At 44.8% G+C, this 15,442-nt stretch overlaps 1 long non-coding RNA gene across 1 annotated transcript in view; it reads right to left on the bottom strand.

Annotated features, from left to right (window-relative positions):
• The window catches only part of LOC138266532 (uncharacterized), a 35,753-nt gene extending 25,630 nt beyond the window's left edge, over positions 1-10,123 (bottom strand). The window contains exon 1 of the long non-coding RNA XR_011199532.1: positions 10,041-10,123. This is a non-coding gene — a long non-coding RNA (uncharacterized lncRNA). The remainder of the gene's footprint in view (positions 1-10,040) is intronic.
• Between the last annotated feature and the right edge of the window lie 5,319 nt (positions 10,124-15,442).

Here is a 15,442-nt window from a genome sequence, read left to right as displayed (position 1 = left end):
TTGAGTGATAAGGGGGATGGATGGTTGGAATGAAAGGGTGGATGGATTGAAGGTTGAATAAACGTGTAATGAATGGTTGAGTGAGGGGGTGGGTGGTTGGACTGAAAGGGTGGGTGGATGAATGGATGGATCGAAGGGTGAATGGACGTGTAATGGGATGGATGGTTGAGTTATAGGGGGATGGGTGGTTGGAATGAAAGGGTGGATGGTTGGAATGGATTGAAGGGTTAATGGTTGAGTGATGGGGTGGGTGGTTGGAATTAAAGGGTGGATGGATGGATGGATGGATGGATGGATCGAAGGGTGAATGGACGTGTAATGGGATGGATGGTTGAGTGATAGGGGGATGGGTGGTTGGAATGGAAGGGTGGATGGATGGATTGAAGGGCAAATGGGCGTGTAATGGGATGGATGGTTGAGTGATAGGGGGATGGGTGGCTGGAATGAAAGGATGGATGGAATGGATCGAAGGGTGAATGGACGTGTAATGGGATAGATGGTTGAGTGATGGAGGATGGGTGGTTGGAATGAAAGGGTGGATGAGGGATGGATGGATCAAAGGGGGAATGGACGTGTAATGGGTTGGATGGTTGAGTGATAGGGGTATAGGTGGTTGGAATGAAAGGGTGGACGGATGAGCGAAGGGATAAATGGATGATTGAATGGATGGATGAATGGATGGATAAAAGGGTGATGGATGAGTGAAAGGGTAGATGAGTGAGAAGATGAAGAAGCCTTCTGTGTAGTAGCCATTCTAGCATATGCCATGATTTGTCCTTCAGAGTGGAGCGATAGTCTTGGCGCCTGTGCTTAGCTAGTGTGTCCCCTAGAGCAGTGGTTCCCAGCCTGTGGTCCAGGGACCCCTGGGGGTCTGTGAAGCCTCCTCAGGGGGTCCGCGACGGCTTAGAAAATTAAATAATCTTAACATATTAGGTCCCCATTTTTAAGTAATGACTCAGTGGGAGGGTCCCTAGATTCCAGTGATGATTCAGTGGGGGTCCCCGGGTTCCAGTAACAAAAGGTTGGGAACCACTGCCCTAGAGTGACTATTTCTCAGTCCAAGTCTAGCAAGCACCCCATCGGTGCAGGTTCATTGCCCTTTCGTGCTTGTTTCTGAGTCTGTAGGGTCTCTTGTGTGTGAGTTAAAGGCTCAGGCGATGTTCGATACCGTCCTGGAGAGGCTCACCCCTCTCATCACCACTTTCAGTGCCCTTCACACCATCGATCAAATGTCTGTGAGCCCCCACTATGCTCAAGGCAAGATTCTAGGGCCTCCTTAACTTCTGAGTGGAAGATCGCATCAGTCAGGGACTCTGGGTTTAACCTCCATGAAAATATCTGCTCTCGCAGCCGGTTGAGAGCATAGGTCACAAGCAACGGTGGAATGGCCCAACAGAAATCGGTTGAGATATCGGGCACTTTGAACCCTAGTGATGAAGTCACGGGTTACCACTATGTGGTCTATCCTACAATGAGCTTATGTGTTGCAGAATAACAGGAAGAATGTCTGGTGATTGGATGAAAGAAAGACCATATGTCTGTGCGTCCCAGGTGATCCATTACCTCTGATCCTACAGCTGTTATGCCCAGTTATATGTGGAGTTGATGGGGTCGCCAATGAAATTTTTCATCTAGAACACAGTTAAAGACACCCTCCCCCCCATGAGGGGCGTATCTATGACTTGCAATAGGTGTTCCAGTAAGGTAGTGTCGTCCGTGTTGAGTGCGTGTACGTGTTTATGATGCAGATTTCCCTCCCATCTCATAATTCACAAACTAGGACATATTTGTGCTCCACATCTCCATGCAGATGCTCATGTTCAAAAGGCACCCGTGGGGCCAAGCATATTGTAACCTCCCTCACATAGGTCTAGTGCATTGAGAAGAACATCAGTCCCCTCCATACCTTTGTAAGTTTGCTCCCTCCTCTTCCATTTAGTGTGTCTCTTGTAGCAGGGCAATGTGAATCCCATGTCCGTGAAGGTAGGTGTGTCTACCCTATACATCTTACGTTAAGACAGGCATGGAGGCCTCGTACATTCCAGGTGGCCATATAGTGTCCCACTTGACTCACTAGCCATTTTCGCAGAGAAGATCTTGAGGGTCATTTCCGTCGGCCCTCCCATGTATCTGGGTTGGGGACCTGCCGGGGGTACAGACGTGCGTGTGCATATTGTCTAGGAACCACTTCATCATTGCCTGATCTCCTCATCCCACGTGCAAGTGTCAATCAGCTCCCCATACCACCTCCCGGGTAAACACCCTGGAATAAAGAAATATGTGCTTCTTACTACTGTCAATGTTAATAGAATTAGGATACAATGCTGCTTTAAGATTATTTGGGAATAGAATTCCACATTAGAAGGCTATAACAAGCAGCCTGTCTTCTTATGCAGAGGTTTGCCCACTGGGGCACAGTCAGATCATTGAGAAACCACCGTCTGGTGCCAAGCGGGTACATGATACCCTTACAAGTCTTTTACGGATAGCGGTGAAATCAGTCCAGGGTTGCTTGTGTTTTGCGTTTAGGTGGCACCTGGCTGCTTGGCTTGGGTTGGTAAGGTGGACTGTCTCTTTTGGGGCCACAACTAAACTTCACTTGTTTATGGCTCTTCAGTGTTTGTAATGGCATGCACAAGTTACAAACAAAGATGCACTGGAATACAGTCCAGGGTCCTAACGAGTGGCTTGGATTCAGTAAATCATTCATCCCATCAACTGTTGTGCTGTGTAGTGGCTAAAGGTCACTGTAAAATATTAGGATATCCATTGCTTATGGGGTGTAAAAAAGACAACAGCAACAGTCTTGGGTGAAGTATAAATGAGGAATGTATTTGAGAAAAACCTTAGAAGCAACTTCTCTGCCAGGCGGCAACCATAGCTCTGCCCACTCCTGTCCACCTCTCGTTCTGACTATTGCAGAACCCCTGACCCATCACCGGACTCTCATCCTGGAGTGGTCACGACGAACACTGCAGATGAGATATGTGAAAACACAATACACAACATAGAAAGGAATATCGAAGATGATCTAATTTTAAAGAGAAACCCAAGACACGTGGAAAGTTCATTAATGAAACAAAAGAAAAAAATGCAGAAAAATAGAGATTATATGAACGAGGGAATATAAAAAGAACGTTTCTAATGACGGAATAAAACAATATATTACAGTAAACAAATAACTTGAGGATCAGAACAGAAAACGTCTGTCACATAGGATATGGCCATATACAACATCCAGGGAATCCTTGAATTTGCAATGCAAATGTCTCCTACACTCTTGTACAAACCTCTTGGGTAGCATCACAGACTATCTCCCTCTACCACTCTCTGTATTCGTCCTCCTGCTCTCACATGGGATATGTCCCCCCGTAACTTCAGAATTGACATCCCTTATTTTGACCACACTTTTCTGTGGCGCCAATAATCCCATCCTCATCGCCAGCGTTATGGGACGGAAGAACCACAGCAATGATCTTCGGGTGAGATTGAAGTGATGAACCTATTTCAGAAAAAAAACTTTGGGGGGCAACAGTGCTGCAACACTGCAACCGTTGCCCTGCCACCCCCCTCGTCACCTGTCGTCCTGACTATATGAGATCCCGGAACCTCTCGCTGGTCAGACCCCCTGCAATGGTCATGACGAACACTCCACATGACTTATGCGAAAACACGACACCGTCTCCTTCCCACCACTTTCACAAACAACTTTCCTAAAATGCAGCTCTTGGAAACCTACTGCATCTGAAGTGTTTTTGTTCAGTTACTTCTCTTACACGTGCGAGGACATGAATTAAACAAAATTGCTGTGGGAATCTGTAAACCGCACTCTTCTGAAGAAAAGGGAAAAAAATGTTTGTTGGGCTGCAAATGAGTCAGAGCAGTGAACAAACACCGCTCGAATCATCACCTCCTACCCTGGGGGGAAGAGCGGCCCAGCGGAACGAAGGCGCCTGGCTCCAGCCGGTCCAAGCCACTGAGATCGCCTCAGCGTAGCTGGCAGCCACCGCGGGAGCAGGCCTCAGGCCTGGCTGTAGGAGAATGCAAGCTCTGTGCCATGGAAGGCCCACTGCGCTGCTTGTTTTCACACACGCTGACCCACTTTGGAGTTGTTTTCTTTTTTTGGAAATAGTTCCATGAAAAACACCAATGTCCTAAAGTGCACGTCAAGCCATCTCAAGAGAAAGCAAAATTAGAAAAAGCCATTTAAAAACAACATTCACCAGGATATTCTACACAGAAGAGCCCCCGGCTGCTCTCTATGTGGAATTGGTTTTGCCTTTGCTAACCCTGGAGCTTCAATACTCTGTAAGGACGTCAAAAACATGACACTGATGAATCCCAACTCAGGCCGAAACGCGTCTGCGATTGTTACATTCTTGGCAAAAAACCCGCTGCCCTCAGGTGGTGTGTGAGTGATCACTGGAAATCATTCTATACTCAAGCCACTCAAGCCCTGTAGTGAAAGAGAGAGGGTGCAGAGAGAATACAGAGGGGAAGCAACATCCTCCAAGCTTCTCAAACCTGATCCAGGAAAAATATACAGAATTATAGCTGGATAGCAGTGAATAAAGCGGATGTTTTCACACGGGGTTCTGAGTGACATCAATTAGACAGAGCTGTTTATGATTTCACTATATAATCCGAAATGAACAGCATTCCTCGTGTTCCCTTATTACCCATCTATAATTTTATGTTATGTGTGACCCCCAAAATCATCTGCCCCTGCTTTCAACTGCTGCACAGAGGCCAGAGACGCAACATGGCCTTTTCCCACTGTCTAAAATTAAAAAAAATGCCTGTCCTCCTGCATCAATGTGCAGCATGTTCTGTGCCTCTGCTTTCCACCGGTCCCTGACCCACAAGCAATGCTTTCTGCTTTCCTTCAGAAGCCCGGAGAGCCCTGTCAGAGCAGCCTGCAATTCCTTTATAGTGTCAAGTGAGGAAAACAAGTCTTGTTTCCCCACTCATCTATTATAGCAAACTGTGTTCCAGTAATGGCTCTCACTCAGCGTGTACAAATACATAACATTGTGAATCTAGCATCAAATCAATGCAGTGCACTACAAGACATCTGCAAAGCGCACCTGAAACATGCAATGCACACTCGGAAGAGAGGAGCTTCTGGTTTGAGAGCAGATCATTATGGGATGGCAAGCAGAGGCAGGTTTGCAGAACAGCAGAGGGGGATGGGGCAGGCTATGTGAGAATCTTTACAGGGCTTGGGTCAACAAATTGAGGCTGTCCCTTCAAAGACCATGTTTCAAGGTTTTAAAACATATCCTGCAGGGTACAGGGAAGCATTTCAGACCAACCCTCTGATGCCACCTAGTAGAGTTAGCCATGGTAACTTCCTATCATTAATAAATAGGGCGCCTTTGCTCTAAAATCTAAAAATAAGTATAAAAGCATGAATGCATGGCCCAGAAAACAAGGAGCCTAACCTTACTGCCTCCCTTCTGATGGGCCTGAGAGAGAAGCGACTGACGAGGAGGCATGGCTGCATCTCTAGAGAGGGGGGCATGGGGTCCCTTTAGGTGGGTCCGACAGAAGGATGATTTACCTGCAATGAAATGTTTTTTTGCTTAACTCTGCACTCTTTTCTACATCCCTTCCGTCTGTAGGACTCCTCCCTCCACAGTCTCCAACACTGTTGTTTCCATTCTTTTTGAACTTTTCTAGGGAACACGTTATCGCACTGCAATATTCCCATCCTCCGTTCCAGCCCGCTTTTCCTTTTCCACTTTTCCTCTTCTCATTTTGAATTTGTAAAATGCCTTTTTATAAGGCATAATAAATTATATAATTGCGCAAACATTGTATACTAATATGGCAAAATCTTAACAAAATAATAGGAGGGGAATAGTCCTTACTGCTATTAGCATCCACTAAGAGATCATTCATTTGCACAGAGTTCTAAACAAGCAGCCAACATTTGGCATTTATTTATCCCACTGATACGTGTGTAGCAAAGGCCTTCAGTGTAAGCCAGTTTTGCGAGATCGGTAGCTATTTTAGCTTGTTTTCCAAGTCACCTAATTCAACTTTTAGCCACTAAAAGAGCCCTTGATTACACAGTAATATTTTCAATTCAGAGGGCCTCGAATGTATTGGCCGATTGTTGAGCATACAATTTTGCAAAACTATTTGCATTGTACACACTCTGGAAAGTTTCGTTTCTTTTCAGTTGAGTTTAACTCCATATCCACAAAATTTACAAAGATTGTCAAATGACAACCAAAATGTGTTTCAAGGTGAGTAGTCTATCACTTCTTCAGGGCTTTGTGACATCAGTAAAAACACAAAATAGAAACGAACAGCAGAAAAAATAAATGAAAACATTACTTCATATGTTTCAATGTGTATACCAGATGATAAACCACGCTGATATTATTGATCCATTTTGCCACATTTGTATAAATATTTCTTCAGAAAAACTTTTTAAATATGTTTTCAAACTTTTTGAGCAATAGATAGTGGCAACATTTGCTGATATAAAATCACATAATAGGGACCACACTTCTATATCTTAAGTTTCCAAAGAGAACAGTAGAGCCATGCCACATGGGATACAAAATGTGAAGCCTGTTATATTCTACATCAGGCCTACACTAAAACTGGTAAATAATCACCCTTGGATCATTTCTCCAGTAAAATGTTTCTTTCCGTTTCCAAGCACATTTAAAGTAAATTATTTTAGGCACATTAGTAAGCATCAGCTAAAATGAGACACATCTTTGAACGATCTTCTTATGTGCTGACTGGTTTTATCACACTCCAAGGAACTCGCTGAGGTGAACTCATTTTTTGGCTAATATTATCCTGAAGCACAGTAATCCTTTAATACTTCAGAATCTGCCAATAACCACAATCATGTGGAAACAATTCTTGAATTTACTGAGTTCATATTAAGGAACAACTTGTTCTACCACCTAAAAGAACTATACCAGCAAAAAAAGAGGAACTTCTTGCGTCGGGGGGAGGCCCTCCATGTTTTTTGCAGGAGGGCCCTCTCAAGTTTTGTTACGCCACTGTGCCATGCCTAAAGTCGCTATGGGCAAGCAAGTTGCAGCGTTAAGCTCGGCGATGGGACCACCTTACAGTATGTCAATGCATAAGAGCTTACTACACATGTATACTTCCAAAAAAACTTTGTAAATGTCATTTCTCAACAGTAGTCACAACATTTTGCCACAGACACCAGTTTTCAGAGTTGATTAATCAATTTCCCACACCTTCCCTTTTTGTGGTGAGAGTCCTTTTGATTCTGGTGCAGTCTATCTCACTTCCGGCATACGTGCCATTAGGCCCGATTCCGGCGGGAGACGCCCGATTTTTTAAAACTTCATTTTGGTTGTCTCCCTTATGAAATTGAATCTCCTTCCATAGAAGTCTTTGGGTGAAATGCATTTTTTTACTCTCCCATTGCCCTCTTCTAAAAGGTTGCCATGTATGCCCCCGACCCATGCACACCCCCAAAAGGAGGGCTCTGTTTACATGTTTCTGTAACTCAGCCGGACACGTGACGTGAATGTTCTGGAATATAACCTAATGGCGCCATCTCACGGCCAGGTCGTTAAAAGCAGGAGGCAGCAAAAATCTCACACTTCTGCCGCAGCAGGCACGAGCTGCTGTTTTTAATCTATTGTTATTAAAAGAGGACTCTGAGGAGAACAGCGGGGAAAAGTTGCAACATGTTCGTCACTGAGATAAAGTTGCAGAGAAGAGCCACACGGGGAGGGCGAACGCGTTTACATAAGCAATCCAACCAGTTCCCCACACCAGAAACACTGCGGAAAGTTTACAAAAACGGCGGTGGGAAGTTATCTGTTGCAGCTTAAATATCTGTCAGTGGAAACGGGGCCGCCGCCAGCGCGGGTTGCGTAACCTGTGAATTCCAGGCCTCCGCACTGTAGTAACTTTTCTGAGGTTTCTCCCCTCCCGCAAGAAGTTGTTTACTTGGGGGGCGCGTACAGTGCAGGGCCTGTCCTGCTGCTCGAAAGTCAGCCCCTGCTATTTTTTGTCGAAGTGTATTTACGGGGCTATTAATAGATTTATATTGCCTGGAAGTTTCGAAAACATTTCTTTTAGGAAGCGAATTAGTTTACTGAAAATGATTAGCTGACAAAGCTGGAACCACTGTTGTGGCGCAAGGCACATTTTGTGCCCTTTTAGACAACTTTGAAAAATCATCCATTTTCAGCTTTGGTAATGCCAAACAAAATTGAGTTGTATGTTAACTTTTCAGGAATAGGGCACCAAAAAAGGCTCAAGTTCCCCAAAGACTTCTAGCCAAATAGTACCAAAAGAAAGTTCATCAAGCATTGGCAAAGCACTTTGCTTTTGGGCTTCGATTGGGGTTGCCTTCTGGCCGGTCTTTTACTGGCCCCAACGGGATATTAATGTCCTGGCCGGTACAAAATTATGCAAAATTACCAAAAGACGGTATTTGTAAGTCTTATTTGTACATACGTCAAACAATGAAAATAAATAGAAAACACTTTTAAATGTGTTCTAGATCTGCGTTAACTAATCATCACCAATTATTGAAGTGAACATAGGCAGAAAAGTCATGTCACAAATGAATAACTTCGATTTCGTATTTCGTTTAAAGTCCTATTTTAGCATTGCGTCTGGACCTTTGTAGACTGTTAAAACATTAACAAATGTGCGGTATAATTATCTTGGAAACCTGGCAATACTAGCTTCGATCTAGATTTTTTTTTTTTACATGGAAGTCCTTACCTGGTCAGTATGGTCTTTGCATCGTAATAAAGACAGGGTAAGGGGGATTTGCCAAATATTTAGTGGGCGAGCACATAATACTAAAATAGACATATGCTTATAGCACTTGATGCCTAGGTTTAACCACTAGATAGTTGTAATCACCAATGAATCTCCCCTCAAACTGCAATTTTCATGGCAACAGCAAGAATCAAAGTGCTACTCCAAAGATTTTCATAAATCCACGTGGTGAAATCTGATCATTTTCTCCTAATTCAGTTTGCCTGCCTTGACATCAGCCCTACCAAGTTTCCCAGGTCCATTAGTGATGTGCTGCTCCAGTCCATGTTTTTTCTTTGAATTCTGGGACTTGTAGTCATGTTCATTGTATTATAAAACAAGACCACAACTCCCAGAATTCAAAGAGAAAAACCTGAACTGGAGCAGCACATCCTGCATGGACCTGGAGAACTTGGCAGCTATGTGACATTCGCCTCATTAGGTTGAGCATAGCACCGCCCAAGCGCTGCTTTTCTGACGTGTTGGTATCAATGTGGGCTTTTAACCACGCCCACCGCATGCCCATCACTTGCACTCGTTCATGGGCTTGCCTTTCCAAACTCCTTTGATGACATTGGTAAATGCTTTAGGTTTGTCCCATCTTGGGGTGGTTTTGTTATTGTCGTGGGGACTGACCCTGTTACATGGATAATTGCACGTTTGCTCATATGTTTGACTGCAAGGGAACTTCTTTTTCCTTTTTTGTCCTCTCCTTCACACTCACGCTCATGGCGGCCGTGGTGGTTTGAATTGACTTGCATTTGTCAACTGTTTTACTGTTCATTTTAAATTTAAATGGCAAAAAAAGTCCAGTTAGGAATTTGCAAAGCTAATAGGTCTAACTTGAGCAAACATGACACCCATTGCATTGCAAATTAATAATTTTTCTTAGTGAACACATTTTAGACCAGACAGTGAACGACTCTCCTAAGTAACAGAAGTAGGTGGAGTTGGTAGATCGGAGAAGGACAGAGGGCTCAGAGGTATGAAAAACTGACAGTGAGATGGAAGACGTAGAGAGAGAGAGGTGGTAGAGACGAGGTCGAGAGAGGGGGTGAAATAGAGAGAGGAAAAAGAGAACTGGAGAAAGGTGAGATCCAGATTAACAGACAAAGCGAGGTGGAGAGAAGAAGATGTGGGCGGACAAAGAGAGCTACCGTGATAAGTGACGATCTAGGTGAGGTAGCAAGGTTTGGTTCTCTAGAGAAAGGCACAACCACAAAAGCTGAGCAGCAAGCCCAATGAACAGCACATACCTTTGTCCCAACTGCAGTAGATGCAAAAGATTCTGTGGGCACACTAGGATCACCTGCTGCTCCAAGGTGTGTTAAGAGCTGCTAAAGAAACATGAACAGAGATGCACCATCAAACAGTAGGACGTCCATTCAAGGTCTCCTTTATTCCAAATCCCCTTTCAATTCTTTTCAAAAACTTCACATGGTTTCAAAATTCCAAACGTTACACCTAAAGACACAGCCAACGCGTTACGTTTATCACTGTAAACTTCTCCAAGGCAGTAATTTACCAAGACATACATAAATGATTTGCACAATACCCAAAAAGGAAAAAATAAAAGAACATACATATTACACCATAGACTCCTTTAAAATAATGATCAAAACATATAGGCCCTCATTATAACAAAGGCGGTAAAAACGACCTACTGCTGCAGTGACGGCCTTCAATACACCGTCACCATTGCTACCATCCGTCTGCCATATTATGTTTATCGCCGGACTTCCACCACAAGAAGGGCGGAAATCCGGCAGTGATCATACTGGTGGACAGTGGTAAGCTGGCGCTGCTACCACTAGCACCGCCACGCCAGTTGAACGCCGCCAGCCGTATCATGACCTGTGATACTGCCTGGCGGTGTTCTGCTGGCGGTAGCAGGGCCCCTTTCCGTTCCCTGCCGGAAGACTTCCTCGACAAAGGTAAGTCGGGCTTCCGAAAGGGGAGAGGGGTGGGGGCTGTTGTGTGTGTGTGTCTGTTTGTGTGCATGAATGTGCGTGGGTGAATGCGTCCGTGTGTGTTGTGTTGTTTGCATGGTTGTATGCATGTGAGTGAATGCGTGTAAGAATGGTGAAGTGAGTGCATGTCTGCATTTCAGTGTGATTGTGTGTAAGAATGTGTGCGAGCATGTCTGGAAGTATGTGTGTGTGCCAGTGTGAGTGATTGGGTGTATGCGTGGTGTGTCTGTGGGTATGTGCGTGTATGGGGGGAGGGGAGAATGTGAGGATCAGAGGGTTCAGAGGGGAGTTTGGATGACAGGGGGCGTGGGGTGTCTGAGTGTTGGGGGGGAGCCGCCTACCGGTGACAGGGACGGAATTCCCTGTCACCGGGAGGGTCAACCGCCATGGTTTTTGTGGCATTGCTAATGCCACGAAACCATGGTGGTAGGCAGGCTCATAAAGCTTGACATCTCCGGCCCGGCGGCTGATACCGCCATGGTGGTATGAGTGGAGAAGTGGCAGGTTGGCTCATAATGTGGGTGTCTGTACCGCCAGCCTGTTGGCGGTACTACTGCCACATTCCCACTTACTGCCGGGGTCACAATGACCCCATAGTGTTTTGTGCTTAGCAAAAAACAAAATAGGCATGAAGCCCATTGCAAACCTCAGACTCTCTGTATCACGTGCTACTGATGTGTACTGGCATCTTTGTGGGGCAGAACCCCCCCCCAAAGGACCCCATATTTTAATTGAAAGTTGCTGGCCTGAAGATGCCGCTTTGGTAGGCACTGCTTGTTACAGTGATGGATTCACACCTGGAGGAGCCGACCTGGATGTCCAGTTCTGAACGATGCGGGCTCTATTCATCTATTCACTCTATTGCAGTTTAATTATGTACCGTGTGGACTGCGAGGAGTTTAGCTGGGCTTCATGGTGAGTAGTGTTGAAGACTAAGGTAAGGTCATACAAGGCAAGAATGCAGGGGCTGCCAGTGCATGTCATCCTCAGGAGGTTGTCAATCACCTCATGTGTGGCTGCTCTTAACTGGCCTCCAGTGGCATCATAGCTGTTGATGAGCTCCTGACCACACAAGGCAGAGGGTGGCTTTCACTGATGTGGACGAGGGCAACACTCCCATTGGAATCTCAATCTCAACTTCTGTGCATTGGCCACGGAGGATGCCAGGGTTGTAGTTTTGATGTTGGCAGCATCTTGTGGGAATTCCTGAAAAATCTGCCTATCAACGTTAATGGTTTATGTTGGCCATTGTGAGTTGAGGAGATCTGCATCATCTTGAAGCAACGGCATGGTCAGTCCTGTTGTGACAGGGCTGGCATCTAATGTGTGCCATATATGTACAGATGTGCTGCAAGATGATTCACTTGTTTTTTTTCCTTCCAGATGGTGTCGCAGGAGGCATATGGGGAAAAGAAGAAGAAAAAGACTGTTGGTGGACAGGTAAGTATTATTCCTATTTCCCTGGGCTGCCTTGCTCGCCTTTATTTTTGTCTTCCTCTTATTGTTTGTTCTTCTCTTCTAGTTCTTGTACTGTTCTCGTTTACTAGCTTTCCTTGTCTTCTTTTTTTCTTCTAGTGTCTACTCTTCTGTCTTTTACTGTCTCTGTCCCTGTTTCTGGGGTATCTGCTCCTACCCCTTTTCTGTCCTTTCCTCTTTTCAGGTTTTACTAAATAAAAGGGGTTGGTTTCCTTTCCTCCTATTTTCCTAATATTTCACAAAGACGCTTTTCAAACAAACCAATAAAAGACAAAACAAAAAAAACGAGAGTCTGGCATCACTCTTTATTGTCTTTGGTTTGTACTTTCTTCTGTACTATTACTGCACAGCTATTGTATAACGATCTTGATAGTAAAAAAAATGTAAATACCCAAACTAAAGGAAAAATAATCAATAACAAACATCCAGCCGTCTGATTCTCCGTCCTCCCACCGGTTCTGTCGGTTTCTAGTCCCTTGTCCTATTTTAGGACCGTGCCTGGCAGGCCCACACTCCCCGGAGCGTGGCCGGTCTGCTAGTCTTGCTGCCTCCTGTCCCTCCACCTGGACGCTGGGACGAGGGTTGGGCCGCCGTCTTCACGTTCCTCCTCCTGGTCCTGGAGTCTTCTCTGTCATTGCCATTTCGTACGGCACGTGTTCGTTGCTGTGGTGTCCGCCGCACTCCTCTGCTGCCCAGCCTCCGATGTGCCGTTCCCACTGGTGCTGTCACTGCTGGCCGTCCTCTTCCTCCAATACGTCCCGCTAGGGATTTAAAATCCCCTCTTTCGACTAGAGACGCTACCTGATTGGTTGGCGTTTGAACAATATCCGGGTCACAGACTCCAGACATGATGGTGCCCCCGGGGTACTGCTGGGCCGTTACAGGGTGCTTGTTTACTTTTCTTTCTCTGACTTCCAAGTGAGAGAATTTATGTGACATGCTAGATACTGGGGGGTAGGAAGCAGTTTTTTTTTATAGCACACAACAACATTTAAATGAAATGAACTGTGTAAGTATTTTCAGACTATATCAGAATAAGGAACACAAATAATGCACATTTTTGTTATTTGTGTGGAAACTAATAGTTTAATATGATCAAAAAACATTTCACTAGGCGATGCAATGTTCACACATTTTAGTTTGTGGGCTATATAGTTTTATTAGTAAAACTGTATGTCTGTGCAAATGTAATGGCCATTTCAATTGAACATGTGGTGTCTGTAATGGCAGTGTGCTACCACACCATGAATACTACATCCTGTGCCATTCAACTCTACTCTGCACCACTTCGCATCACTGCAGTCTACTTTGCCCCACTCCACTTACACCACGTCAGGCCACTGCACTCTGCACCACTACACGATAAACCTTTCTATTCTACCCTGTACCACACTTCTCTATGCCAGTGTACCCTTCGCCACTCTACACCATTGCACTATTCACCACTGCACTCTACACCACTCCACCAGTGTAGGCCACACCGATATACTCTGCACAGCTCCATTCTAGGCTACTGTACTCTACATCACTCTGCACCACTGCACTCTATGCCACTCCAGTGTAGGCCACACAAATCTACTCTGCGCAACTCCACTCCTTGCTACTGTACTCTACACCACTGCACTCTACTTCACTGCACTGTATGTCAATACACTCTATACCAATGCACCTTACTTTGTAACATTCAACTCTAAGCCCCTACACTCCAGTCCACGGTACACCACTCTAATCTACTCTGCACCACTGCTCTCTGCCACCGCACTCTACACCACTACACTCTATCCCACTCTACTCTTCTCTTCACCACTGCCCTCTGCATCACTCAACTCTACACCACTCCATTATGCACCACTCTGTGCTACTCTACACCACTCGACTCTGTACGACTCCACTCTGCACCACTGCACTCTACTAATCACCACTCTAATCTACAACACATCAGCTGCATTGTACACCACTGATTTCAATGCTACTGCCTCCACGCCACTATACTCTGCCACACTTTACATCAATGCACTCTACACTAGTCCACTCCACGCCACTCCAGTATATGCCACTCAACACAACTCCACACTATGCCACTCCAGTACACGGCACTCCTTGCCACTCCGGTCTACAACACTCTTCTCCACTATTTGCCATTCCACTCCACGACACTCCATGCCACTCTTCTCTATGCTGCTAACATTTAGCCATGCTGAACAGCAGCCATGCTGGTGTCCAATATGGCAAAGCCAATAGCTCTTGCAAAGACAAGAGTTATTGGTTTTGCAAAAGCTTGTTAATACATGTGTAGCGCCTATAAAATAGGCCCTAAACAGTGCATAGAGCACAGTGCAGTGTGTATAAAAAGTTGGAAATGTACCTTTAAGTTTTACTTGTCCTGGGAGTGAAAAACTCACAAAATAGTTTTTCATAACTGTGAGGCCTACCGCTCTCTTAGGATAACATTGGGTTACCTTATTACATGTAATAAATGATAGCTTTTCTTTGGGAGCAGGTAGAAGGCTGTGTTTGGTGTCTGTCGCCTTTGAACCGTCTGATAAAAAATTGATGGCTGGGTATAGTGGGTATTGTATTCTATGTATTTATTCCGTCTTATATTATCACAGTTATTATATAGTTTGAAAAAACAGAATTAGCCCCCTTTCTGAGATTAGTGGCTTCTGGTGCGGTGGAACCTCCTTAGTAATAACTGGTGATAATTGTGGACTTTATTGGTTTCTCCTTTCTCTTTTCTTTTCCGTTGATAGATGGTGTTCCCATCCGGATCCCTCGGAAGAAGCAAGGCACAGGTAAGTGTTGTGATCTACTGGTAATTGTGAATCTCTCCTGTTTTCCCTACTTCTTTTCACTATAATTTTTCTTCTCTCTGGTTCTTCCTCCCTCCTTTCTTTATTTCTGGTTCTTTTCTTTTCCTCCTATTCTAAGTGTGACTGCCTTTTAATTGTTGTTCTCTGCTCGTGGTATAGATTCTGTTGTCCTATCCTGCTTCGGCTTATCCGGTGTCTTGCTTGTAAATAGGGATTTATAGTCAGCATGTCTTACTTTGTGAACTCAAAATCTATCTATGCAAACAATCAAGTCCAGAACCTTTCATGCAAAATGAAAAAAACACAACCCAAATGGGGAAAAATCAACTCCCTATCTTTTAGTATTCCTTTCGCTTGATATCATGCCTTAGAGAGTTCTCTTTTCTGTTATATGTGCTG

The sequence above is a fragment of the Pleurodeles waltl genome, chromosome 11 (assembly GCF_031143425.1).
Source record: "Pleurodeles waltl isolate 20211129_DDA chromosome 11, aPleWal1.hap1.20221129, whole genome shotgun sequence".
In the NCBI taxonomy this organism is placed as follows: Eukaryota; Metazoa; Chordata; class Amphibia; order Caudata; family Salamandridae; genus Pleurodeles; species Pleurodeles waltl.
This window is presented reverse-complemented; position numbering and strand designations above follow the sequence as displayed.